General features: G+C 38.1%; 1 protein-coding gene and 1 pseudogene across 6 annotated transcripts in view; one reads left to right on the forward strand and one right to left on the reverse strand.

Moving 5' to 3' along the window:
• Window positions 1–12,316, forward strand: part of GRM8 (glutamate metabotropic receptor 8) — a 952,263-nt gene that overhangs the window by 309,865 nt on the left and 630,082 nt on the right. The gene's annotated exons all lie outside the window — the stretch shown is intronic.
• LOC122730023 lies at window positions 5,984–6,422 on the reverse strand (annotated as a pseudogene).

Consider the following 12,316-nt stretch of genomic DNA (forward strand, 5'->3'; position numbering starts at 1 on the left):
TAGGAATTATCTCTATATAACTTAATGCCATTACAATAATCTATCTTTCCTTTTTCAGGGGATAAATTTCCCTGAAACTCAGTCCAGAAAAGAAAAAGACCCCCAAATGGATTGCCACACATAATAATAATAGCTAGCATTTATATATAACACTTTATATTTACAAAGTACTTTCTTTACCTACATCTCATTTAAACCTTACCCTGTAAGGTAGCTGCCTTCATTATGCCAATTTTACAGATGAGGAAACAGTCTGAAAGTGGTTAAATGGCATGCTGGGGATTACACAGCTAGATAACTGTCTGAGGTAGTATTTATACTTAGGTCTCCTGGAAGATGGTGCAATGGATAGAGTGCTGGGCCTGAAGTGAGAAAGGCTTGAGTTCAAATCCAGTGTCAGACAGTTACTAGCTATGTGACCCTGGCAAGTCACTTAATCTGGTTTGCCTCAGTTTCCTCATCTGTAAAATGAGCTGGAGAAGGGAACGGCAAATCATTACAGTATGTTTCCCAAGAGAACCCCAAATGAAGTCATGGAGAGTCAGACACAAATGAAATGACTCAACTTCTAGATTCCAAACCAAGGGCTTTATCCACTGCACCTCCCAATTGGAGCATTACTTTTGCTTTCGTCTTTTATACCTACTGCATTTGAGTTTCTCAGTTCCCTTTGTCTCTTGCTATCTTACTGTTAACTGTAATGGTCAAACTGGCTATTTGCTGTGCCTGGGATCTGAGCCAGAGGGGCGTAAGTGAACATGAACATTTTTTTCCTGGACTCTGTTTTTATTGATTTGTTGTGTTTGTTCAAATTTTCTAGCAAATATATGAAATGAATGTGTGCACAAACTTGTTGATATATGTGTGCATATACACACATTATTTTACTGCGAGAAAGTAATTTGCTTTTGCAAGGTTTATATAAATTTTCACATGTTGTGGGGTACAAAATTGTTATGGGATGTTTTATGTTCAGTATGAAAATATGTTCATATATGGTGTGCATATATAGAGTTAACATATTTCTGCCAACGTTTTAATGTGAACAATAGTTATAGACATTTGGTTTTTATGAAAAATGTTATTTCTTAATACTATTTTTCTTTCTTCTTTCTATTTCTTCCATCTGAAGAAATCCAACTTGAAGCCTCTTCCTGCCTCTTCCTTTCTCTTCTGCTATTTTTCCTTCTGGCCAGATACTCTTTGCCTTTATCATGACCCTCTTTGTGCCTCCAGCAACATAGCTGCCAAAGTATATTTTTCAAAAATGCAGGTCTGGTCATGCCACTCCTCTACTGAATAAACTCTTCTGACTCCCTATTATATCTAGGCTTAAACACAAGCTCTACTGGTATTTAAAGTGTTTCATAATTTGGCCACTTCCTACCTTTACAGGTTTATACAATATTTCCCTTAATGAATTTTATGGTCCAACCAATTTGACTCTTTTGCTGTTCCTTACACATGACATTTCATTTCAAATATCCATGTTTTTGCACAGGCTGTCCCTGATGTTTCATACACTATCCCTCTTCCCTCCAACCTCTTAGAAGTTCTAATTTCCTTCAAAGCTCAACTTAAGGGTTATACCTTTTGCCTAAAGCATTTCTGGAATCCTCCAATATACTAGTGTGTACCTTCCTTTGGTCTATGTTGGATATATTTTGTATATTTTTATTTTCTCTGTATGTATATGTTTATTTGCTATATTCCCCAATTGATTGTAAGATCCTTGAATTCAGGGATAGTTTCATTCCTTTACGAATATTCACAGTGCCTCAAACAATGATTGACACATAGTAGGTGCTTAATAAATCCTTGTCGATTGATTTTTACCATTTAAAGATGTTTGCTAATGATTTTGCCTTATGGAATCTGTGTTATAAGAGAGAGCTCCTTTCCTCTGGAGAATTTATTAATTTGTTTAAATGTGTCAAGTAAGCACTATTCTAGTATTAATGGATTAGACAAGCTTATTTCTTTGAAGTTACTATATTCCAAGCCAGGTTCTTCATTTCTACATTTCTAAAATTGCTAATGTCTTCTAGGGAATAAAGCCAATCTAGACAGAGTCTCTAAAAATGTCAATAGCATACCTGTAAATACAACTTAGATGGCGAAATAAAACTAGTTGGGAACTCAGAACAGACTAAATCTAGACCATCAAGAATTTCAAATGCCTGGTTTCACAATTAGTGATTTTTTTACTGGATGAATTGAAAAGGTTACTGATGACCTCTTACTTAACTTGTAACTCCCTCTCTTGCCATCCCTAAAATATCCAGCACAGTGCTCTGCATGATTGAAATCATTTAATAAAGGTTTATCAAATTGAACCACAATGCATTATTCTTTATTTTTTTCTGATTGTTTAAACATTCCTCTTTAATATTTCAATAGATCTGTGATCTCATAGCGGCAGAAATTCCCTCTAATGGTGCAGATCACAGCCAATCCAAAACTGCCCACCCTGTGAGATTATTGGTTGTGTCTTCCCATAAATTGAGCACTGGAAGTCTACTCAATTGTTTTGGGGGGACCCCTTAATAAGATTCTTAGTAAATAAATATATATCTCATTTAATTCTCACAATAGTCTTGTTTGGTCAGTACTGCAAAATATTGTTACTCTAATTTTACTGATATTATTGCTTTCATTTTGCTAATGAGGGAATTAAGGCTCAGAGAAGAGAAATAACTTATCCATGGTCCCACAACTAATAAGTGTCAGAGATATTTCAATGTAGGTCTGACTAAGTCAAGTTAGTTTCTCTTTCCTCCACCCCACTACTTCTCAAATGTCACAAGCTTAAGCAGTATTGAACAAGCATATCAACTTTAGCATTTCAACTAAATGCTGTTAATATTTCATGGCTTCATGATTTCATCAGTGTGGGTATTTCCCCACTGTATCCTCATTATAGATGGCTTCCCATCATCCTTGATGATGGAAAGCACTCCCTACCTTAGTAGACAATCTTTATGCCTCCCTCCCTACCCACCCCAAAGCTCCTTGAGGGTAGGGACTGCATTTGTTTCTTTTATTTTTATTCCCTGGGTTTAGCACAATGCATAGCATATGGTAGGTACTTAACAAATGACTCGATTTATTTTTTCCAAGTCCCTCCTATTATAGGTGAGGAATGTAAGGACCCCAAAAGTAAAATGACACATAGGAAGGAAGCAGCACAGTCAGGATTTGCACTCAGGTCCTTAGACTCCAAAACCAGTGCTTCTGCTCTGTTGGCTTAGCCTTCAAGAACCTAGTTACTAACTGATTGAATAGTAGTAACTGTTCAATTCCCAGACCATAAGATTTAAAAACAGAAAGTACCTTGAGAATCCTCTACTCCATAGATGAGGAATAGAGTCATGGAGAAAAGATTCAAGCACAGAGAAGTAAAGCTACTAAGTAAGTCATGAATAAGTTAACAGATCTGAGGTCTGAGCCCAGGTGTCCCACCTCCAAAGCCAAGCTTCTTTCCTCTGCACATCCCCACTTCCTTTTAACTGTCCCTTAGAGGGGCCACTTTACTGAAAAAGAAACAAAAACCTTGTATATAAAGAAAATTGTTAACAGTTTTAGCTTTCCCAACCTTGACTTACTTTATCCACATTTTCTTCAAAAACAAACAATTACAGTATCCAAAGCCCAGCTGGAGAAATCATAGCAGACAAAGAATAGTTTTTACTTGATGGTAGCATTCACAAATGTGAGCTGTAATGTGTTTACATAATGCTTCATATTATACAACAGTTATTATTTATGTTTACACTGTCATTTCAATCATCTGTGATTTCCATAAAATGACAATATAATCTCCAAATGATATATCACCTTGATAAAGGGGGGGGGATAAATTTTAAAGGCTTGAAAAAGCATCACACCATTGACATTTCCAGTTAACAATTGATTTGTTTTTCACTTTCATTGTGTGGAATGCTACCTGTAATCAGAAAGAACATCTCATCATGGATGATAATGTATGCTCTGTAATCATATAAAACAAAGAGGCATTAAAAATGCCGGAGAAATTTTGGGATTTTCCCCCCTCCCCTACTGCTAATTGATCCAAAGTTTACAAACCATCTAAAAGGGGCTTTTGATTAGAAAGAAAAAAGTCACTAATAAGCATTTATGCTAAGCTGAGATATGGAGGTGGCACAAAATTACATATTTAAATTAAATCAGGCAGAAATGCAATTAAGAGATAAAATAGTAGGCTTAAGGAAATGTTTAACTTTTAGTAGGTCATCTGAGAAAACAGGGAGAGATTACTTTGTGGTTTGAAAATCATAAGTATTTCTAGACATTAAAACACATATACTTTTACATGTGTGATTTAAGCCATTTAGTGCCCATATCCCCTAGAACCTATCAGGAAATGAATAATAATAAGAAAAAATTAGGGGCAGCTAGGTGGGGTAGTAGATAAAGCATGGCCTTGGATTCATTCAGGAGGACCTGAGTTCAAATCTGGCCTCAGACAATTGACACTAGCTGTGTGACCCTGGGCAAGTCACTTAACCCCCATTGCCCTACAAAAAACCCCAAAACAAACCAAAAACAAACCAAAAAATAATAAGAAAAAATTAACACTAGTATGATTTAAAATCCAGAGTTTGCTTTGAACTACAGGCAGGTAAATCTGGGACCTATTTTTCTCTCCTCCTACCCCAAGCCCAAACAAGAATTTAACCAAATATTTGCTATGTATGTATAAGGAACTATCTGAGGTGCTAAAATTCCTTCAATGAGAAATTTCCTCATCTCCCATAATGCTAGTGCCTTCCCTCTATTTATTATCTTCCGTTTAAATCCTGTATGTAGGTTGTTTGTATGTAGTTGTTTGAAAGTTGTTTCCCTCATTAAGCTATGAGGTTCTTGAGAGAAGGGGCTGACTTTGGCTTTTCTTAGTCTTCCAGAGTTTAGCTCAGTACTTGGCATTTTGTAGGCTGGTATTAGAGGTAGATTTCTTTTTCTTTTTTTTTTTTCATATTAAACTTGGAGTTTTATTCAGGTTTGATTATTTTTTGTTTGTTTTTGTTTTTGTTTTTGCAGGGCAATGAGGCTTAAGTGACACAGCTAGTAAGTGTCAAGCGTCTGAAGTCCAATTTGAACTCGGGTCCTCCTGAATCCAGGGCTGGTCCTTCCTTTATCCACTGCGCCACCTAGCTGCGCCCCCAGTTTTGATTTTTAATAAATGTGTTGGGGCAGCTAGGTGGTGCAGTGGATAAAGTACCAGCCCTGGATTCAAGAGGACCTGAGTTCAAGTCCAGCCTCAAACACTTGACACTTACTAGCTGTGTGACCCTGAGCAAGTCTCTTAACCCCAATTGCCTCACAAAAACAAAACAAAACAAAACAAAACAAATGTGTCAGGGAGAAAACTGTGAAGAGGGGTGTGGTCCATGGGTGCTAGGGGCCCTCCTGGATGCCTGAAGAAGGGAGTAGAGCTCCTCCCCACTCTTGTCCCTTCTCCCACTAAAGAGATTTTGGGAGAGACACAGGCAGGTGTGTGTGTGGGGGGGTAGTATGGTCTCCTGTTGGAGGAGGGAGTGGTGCTAGGTGAGGTGTAGGAAACCAGGGGGCCAGACAGAATAGGTAGGGAGAGGGGGCAGAGGATTTTTGCCAGAATCCAGAATCCTCAGCTTTCTGCTTCCAGAATGAATAATAAAAAAAAAACACACCACTAAATCTCAAGGAGCCCCCATCCCCTCTCCCCGACCAGGGCTGTAGTGTGAGGTGGGGGAAAGAAGGGGGCAGTTTTACCAAGGACCTGACCCCATCTTGTCCAAGGGATTGGGGGAGATAGAGGGTGGGGGGAGCTCCCTGGACTGAGGAAAAAAAAAACAAAATAAAACATAAAAGAAAGAGTAGGTGTCCAGCCAGGGTGGGGCCAAAGCCTGAGCTGGCTGGGGAGGAGCTGATTGCTGCTGCTGCCACTGCTGCCATGGCCATCACCACCCTGGGGGCCAGTTACTTACTTTGTCATGGCCTTGATGGCAACAGCTGCTTCCTCTGCCATGGCTGACAGCTCTGTTATCAGCATCTCTTCTCCACAATCATACTTCTGCTCAATCTCCTTGCCAAGGTCACCTCCCCACTGTCCAGGAGCAGGGACAGGTGGCCATCCTGAATCCCAATCACCTGGAAATCATTTCCCTTGATATTGGGCACATCCATGTTGTGGGTTGAAGGGCAGATATTTTCATATTTCTTCCCAGTAAAGACAGTGATACCAAGCAGATGAACCTTGGCACGGCCATGCTTTCCAGTCTTGGAGGTGGACATCTCAATTATGTTACAGGGCCGGTCTTTGAGCACCACAAGGCAGAGCACTGCATGGGAAAGGTAGCTGATGCGCCTGCATACCCCATCTTGAAATCCAGGTCATCTGCCATTTTGAGAGACTTCTATTCCAACTTGTGTGAATGTACTGACTGGACTCCCATCTTCCCCTAGAGGGGGGTTTCTAACCCATGTTGTCCCATTCCAACTTCAGAATTCCATCCACTCTGCAGTGTTACATTACTATGACTAATAGCCATAGTAATGATGCAATGATAGTAATACTCTTTTTCTTTTTTTCAGGGCCATGAGGGTTAAATGATTTGCCCAGGGTCACACAGCTAGTTAGTTAAGTGTCAAGTGTCTGAGGCTGGATTTGAACTCAGGTCCTCCTGAATCCAAGGCCAGTGCTTTATCCACTGTGCCACCTAGCTGCCCCCAAATGTCCAAAGTATTCCTTTCTTTTTTTTTTTTTTTTTTTGGTGGGGCAATTGGGGTTAAGTGACTTGCCCAGGGTCACACAACTAGTAAGTGTCAAGTGTCTGAGGCCAGATTTGAACTCAGGACCTCCTGAATCCAGGGCCAGTGCTTTATCCACTGTGCCACCTAGCTGCCCCAGCTCACATTGATTTTTAAAAAGGGAATCTGAGAATTGTAGTGAGGATATAGTCACACTTTACACTCCTTAAAGATATGGTCAAGTTTGGAAAACAAGCAATGTGAAGTCAGAGTTGGGGATGGATGGAAAAGCACTGAGTAGAGTCTTGGAGGTCAGAGTAAAGAGGAAGAATAGATTTAGAGGAATGAGGAATAAAGAGACGTGGCAGGACAGGAGGTTATGGTTAGTCAGAGGAATTAAAATATTTGATTATAGGGGCAGCTAGGTGGCATAGTAGCTAAAGCACTGGTGCTGCATTCAGGAGAACCTGAGTTCAAATCTGCCCTAAAACACTTAATAGGTACTAGTTGTGTGATCTCGGGCAAGTCACTTAGCTCTCATTGCCCTGCCCCCCCTCAAATTGATTGTAGAGGGGGGAAATTTTAGGTGATGGTGAGATCAGACCCAAGTGACTATTTAGTAGGTCTATTTAGACTATTCAACAGAAATTTGCATGAGCTTCTCCAAAATGATTTTTTTCATTTGAGTCAGTTCTATGTGACAATAAAATGAAATATATTTTAAAATCTCTCTATAGGTGATGTATTTATTATCAAGATATCTGTAACAAAATCCATTATGAAAGCTTCATTATTTCATAGAAGTTATATAGGATCTCAAAGACTAGTCTAGCAGAGCATAAACTCAGAAAGATCTTATCAAGCTGGGAAATTTTGCCTCTGCCTGGTCCTATCCTATCCTCCTTACCCGCTGAAGCCTAAAGAACTTGTGGTTTAGTTTTTGTCTGGCTCCCTTTTTCTTATTCTGTCTGGACTGGTAAGCTGAGGGAACAGAGGCTAGGAGACAGCCACACAGAGTAATGAATTTCTGATGATGCTTAGACAGGTGTGGACTCCAAAGTCAAGTGGAAGCAGAAACTGAAAGCAAATGCTATATTTATGCTCTGCATGCATATAGACACACATAGCCAAGTGGAATTTTGGTAACATTTTTTTCTCTATAGACAGTTCACAACCTATATTTAGAAGACCTGAAATTATATCATTATTGTGGCATTGGCCCTAGTAATGCAACAACTCCACAGTGAATAGAATCATGGAGTTGGAGTAGGAGGACATGGGTTCAAATTCCACCTCTAATATGTTCTAGCTGCATAACCTTTTAAAAGTAACTTAGATTCTCTGAGTCTTGGGTTCCTCAATTGTAAAATGGATCTCATGATATCTGTAGTTCTTACATCTTGGGGATAATATGAGGCTTAATTAGAATCAGTACTTTGCTGTCTTGGAAAAAAAAAATTCAAATCCAATTTGTCTTCTTTCTCTTTTTTCTTCCAATTCCTCTTCTTCTTCCATCTCCTTTCTTTCCCTGCCTTCCTCTTTATTCTATTTCCCCCTCCTATTTACTTCTTCTGCTTTATCTTTCTTTTTTTCATTCTCTTCTTCTTCCCCACATTTGGGATCTATGATATTTGTACTTTGATCCATATACTTTGTGAGGGAGTGGAAACAACATTTAGGATGAGGTTGGAATGAATGGGAAGACCTGAACCAATACATACAGGAGAGAGTCATGCTGAGATAACAGATTTTTAAAGGCATGCATGGATCCATTTTAAGACAAAAGATGACTAAAAGACTGGAGATTACAGATAAAGCTCAAACCAGAAAAGACAACCTAGAGGACATTAGGGACTATTGATGAATACCCCAACAGGATAGATACCAGTAGAGAAAGAGGCTATGAAAACCCATAAGATGAGACACTGTCTTGTAGGACATAATGGAATAAAAGTGTTTCTAAGCTCCTCTTCTGTTTTGGAAGAGATTTTCCAAGGCTAGGGAACTGTTCAGTGTTGGGATATCCTGGGACATAGGACATGGATGGGATCGGTGTGATGATATCTTCAATTAAAAAAATGAAAAGAGAAGAGGTAGGTTTTAATAAATTATTTTCTACACTAAGAGTATATCTTTATCAGCAACATATCTGAAATATGTAAAGATCATAATGTGTTGAGCATATATTTGATAGAAATATGTAGAGAATATGAGATCTCAATATGCCTATTTTATGTTAATTTTTTAAAGAAAGCATTTGACTTGACAGAATGGAATTCTTTACATGTTGTCTTTAAATAAAGTGTCTATTATGCATAAATGGGAATACAGAGGTAACTTGGTAAGAGCATGATATCAAGTGAGATATACTTATAAGGAAGCATATTTTTGTTGAATCATTTTTCGGTTGTGCCTGACTCTTTGTGAACCCATTTGGGGTTTTCTTGGCAAAGATATTGAAGTGGTTTGCCGTTTCCTTCTTCAGCTTGTTTTGCTGATGAGGAATTGAGGCAAACAGGGTTAAGTGACTTTCCCAGGTTCACACAGCTAGTAGGTGTCTGGGGTCAGATTTGAAGATAATCTTCTTGATTCCAGGCCTGTCATTCTATCCACTACACTACCTAGCTGCCTGGGGAGACCTATAGAGACCTAGTAAATTATGTCTTGGAGGATATGCTATAGAGTTTGAATGGAATGATTCCTTTTTAATCAATCATTCAAAAATTTTTAATAAATGCTACTGTATGTTGGATACTATGATAGACACTGGGAAAACAATTACAAGCCCTCTGCCCCCAACCTGCCAATATCTGCCTTTAAGGAGCTTACATTCTATCTAGGAAAACAACGGTCATACACATAAGTAAATTAAAATCGAATACATTTAATTGAATAAATAAATTCAATTTCTTTAATATAATTAAAAATAGCTTAAAATATAATCAAAATTATTAAAAAAATAAAATTACAATTACAATTAAATAAAAGGTCATGTGGGGGATGAGTACTAGAAGTTGAAGAGATTAGGAAAGACCTCATGTAGGAAGATGGCTCTTGAGTTAATCCTTGAAGGAATTTGAAGATGCAAGGAATTGGAGTACATTCAAGGCATCGGGGTAAGCCTGTGAAAAAGCATGAATACATGAAAGAGAATATAATGTATGAGTAACAATAAGTTAGCATAGAGTAGTTGGGCTAGAATGCTGAGCATATAAATAAAATTCATTCACCCCCAGTATAGTTATCCTCTCCACAAATGCAAATTGCAAGGTATCTTTATCCTCTTAGATAAAGTCTTGTATGAAGTTAGGCAAGTCACTTAATTTTTCTGAGCCTCAGTTTCCCCATCACTTAAAATGAAGGGGTTGGACTAAATGAACTCTAATGTCCCTTTTCATCTCTTATTCTAGGGTCTAGGGAGCTGCTTGAGGCACATAGAAAAGGTTAAATAGCTTGCCTAGGATCATACAATGAAGTGTGAGAGATGAGGTATTATTGATTCCAAGTACCTCATTTTCCTGCCTATACCACACTGCCTCTCTGTATAGAGAACGCTGAGATGTTAGAAAACCCAGAGGCAAAACTGTTACTTTGGAGTGGTCCATTATGGAGGTTGCTCAGAAGAACATAGCTGGGAATTATACAGGTTGGGAAAGTGGGAAAGGGTTGGGATTTGTATTAGAGGAGAGGAAACACACACCAATGAGCTCATAGATTTATCCGTATATCAACTTAACCATCTATTAGCATTTATTGAACCCTCCTAATGTGTAAAGCCTTGCATTATTTAGAACATAGAGCCTGCAGCCTTGAAGGAATTCACATTCTACCAGAGATCTGAGTGATACATAGAATTGCAAAGATGCTGAAATTGACCAGCAATAGTCAGGGGATGCAATGTGGATTCTTTAAATCTAGAAGGAGGAAAACTGAAGTCAAGCAAAGTTCTCTTCTGAGTTTATATGCAGTATATTGTAAATATTGAAGGGATAGAGTCATCTCTTAATCAGTACCACAGTGGAGCTATCCAAATACAAAATTCTGTTGCAGTGACTTCATCTCTTTGGGGGAACAGTGAAAAAAGAGAAATGTTAATGCCTTGGATATATAAGATGTGAGCAGAGATTCCCAAGTGTTAAAAAGTTATATGCAGTGTTATCAGCAACAAAATGAAAGATAAACTTTTGGTGATTAGATAATCAGAAAAGTGATAAGGTAGGCAGTAGGGCAAATCAAGAGAGTATTCATTTTCTTTTTAGGTGGTTTTAAAACACAAGTTCTAATACCAGGGGACCTGCTAGAATATGTGGCTACGTTGGAAACTTCTTTTTTGCTGGTCTCACACCAGGAACCAGTCACTGTAACAGAATAAAGGGATTTTAAGATCCCTCCCCAGAATAAATAATTGGCTAGGTTAAATCTTGCTAATTCATAGGTTAGATTCCAATTTCGAACTTTCTTCACAAGCACAAGGAATGAACATTATTTGGTTTTAAGAATAAACAATTTCTTAGAGTATATTTTTTCAAAAAAATTGATCTTTCTATTATTAGATTGTAAGCAAATTCCTTGAGTGATTTTATATACTTAGTGCTCACCCTGGTGCTTAACTGATTGTTGTTTCTTCTTCTTTCTCAAACACTTGTACTGCTTTAAAAAATGAATCAATTAAAAAATTCCTTTGTTCTGCTCACTTCACTATACATCAGTTCCTATAAGTCTTTCCAGGCCTTTCTGAAATCATCCTGCTTGTCATTTCTTATAGCACAATAATATTCCATCACCATCATATACCACAGCTTGTTTAACCATTCCCCAATGGATGGACATTCCTTTGATTTCCAGTTCTTAGCCACTACAAAAAGAACTGCTATAAATATTTTTATGTCTTTTTCTCTCTTTTGGAATAAAAACCTAGCAATGGTATTTCTGGATCGAAGGGTATGCACAGATCTATAGTTAATTTTATTTTAAATTGCTCTCCAGAATGGTTGGATCTTTTCACGACTCCACCAACAGTGTATTGAATCTATATCACCTTTTAAAAACACTCTATTGGTAAGGCATTCAGCAGGGGTGGACTTTGCTGGGAAGAACAGGAGTTCACAACATTTAGTACTGAAAGGGAGCTTAGAGATCATGTAATCTAATCTCCTCATACAGTTGAGGAAGCTGAGTCCCCGGGGCATAAAGTAACATGTACAAGATTATATAGGTTGTAAGTAGCATAGGTAGGATTTGAAACGAGGGTTCTTGATTCCATATACAAAGCTTTTTTTTTCCCCAAGCAGTATACCTAGTTTCACTCAAGGGAAGAAGATTATACAAATCCCAGGTGAAATTGGAAGATTAGATCTCATGGTTTTGGAATTAAATGGTTCCCAATATTTGGGTCAGACCCTCTGTGAATGGGCATATTTCCATTTGAACCTATGGACAGGTTTGCCTTTTATCTTTTGGCTCCTTCTTTTAAAAAAAAAGAATCAAGCCACTTGCCATGTCACATCCATCCAAAGAAATATAGCCCAGGAATGAATTTGAATTTTTATTGTAGAGGATAGCCTTT

The sequence above is a fragment of the Dromiciops gliroides genome, chromosome 5 (genome assembly GCF_019393635.1).
Source record: "Dromiciops gliroides isolate mDroGli1 chromosome 5, mDroGli1.pri, whole genome shotgun sequence".
NCBI lineage: Eukaryota > Metazoa > Chordata > Mammalia > Microbiotheria > Microbiotheriidae > Dromiciops > Dromiciops gliroides.